Genomic DNA, 1,185 nt, shown 5'->3' on the forward strand with positions numbered 1-1,185 from the left:
GGTAGGCTCTCCTCATCCTCCGCAGGAAGTACAAGTTCTTATTTGCCCTTTTGACCAGTGAGGAAATACGCTCCAACTTTTGGTATACATCCTTTCCCACTTATTCTGTCAGGGTCGCAGTGGTTTATAGGTGAAACACAGGGTATACCCTACGCAGAAACACGCACACACTCACACCAAAGGACGATTTAGAGAAGCCAATTGACCTAACAGTCGTGTTTTTGGACTCTGAGAAGGAAGCTGGTGTTTCCAGAGGGAATCCACACATCTACAGGGAGAAGATCTAAACTGTAGGCAGAAAAACCTTGGGCAAGGAATTAAACCCTGGATTTCATGTTTGTATTTTGAAAAGCAGGTTTGTGTTAGTACATAAACCTGCCCTAACAAAGCACTAACTATTCAGTCTATTAGCTGGGTTTTATTCATGTACGTAGGTTGGGTGCCAACTTCTATCAGGATTTGTTTGTGGAAGTTTGACCCAAAGCAGAAGCAGGAAGGCAGAGGTGAAATGTAAGTGGGTTTAATGATGAACAACTGAAAAAACAAAGTCCAAACAAGCAGGCAACCAGGAATCCAAAACCAAAAAGAAATCATGAGTCCAAAAATTCAAAAATCAAAACATTAAAATAAGTAAAAACGAACCAGAAACCATGGCGACATCAGGGGAATCACTACTAAAAGGAGGAAGGCCCAGAGAGAAGAAGTTGGAACATGTTAGACAAAGTTTGACGAGGACCCAGCAAAGAGGAACTGAAGAGAGAGGGCTTTTAAAGGAGACAGAGACAAAGAGAGGGCTAATGAGAAGATTGGAAACAGGTGAGGACAGAGCAGAAACAAAACAGGAGCTAGGGAGAAGGGAGAACACAAGAGGGCAGCAGAGGGCAACAAATGAAAAAACCTGGAACACTGACAATAACTAGAAAATACAACAAAATAATAATTAAACCGCTAAGACTCTAAAACAAGGAGAAAAGTAAAACCAAACACTCAAAAGAAAACATAACAGAGCCAAGACTGAAACAATAGCTAAGAATTAACTAGAGAACACAGAAAAATACAATTAAAACCACTAACACTAGAAAACAAGGAGCAAAGCAAAACTGAACACTAAAAAGAAAATATAACAGAACCAAGACTAGGACAATAACTGAGAAAAAAAACAAAGAACACAATAAACTAAGAATT

Source organism: Cyprinodon variegatus, unplaced genomic scaffold, assembly GCF_000732505.1.
Source record: "Cyprinodon variegatus isolate N-32 unplaced genomic scaffold, C_variegatus-1.0 Scaffold1190, whole genome shotgun sequence".
Taxonomy (NCBI): Eukaryota; Metazoa; Chordata; class Actinopteri; order Cyprinodontiformes; family Cyprinodontidae; genus Cyprinodon; species Cyprinodon variegatus.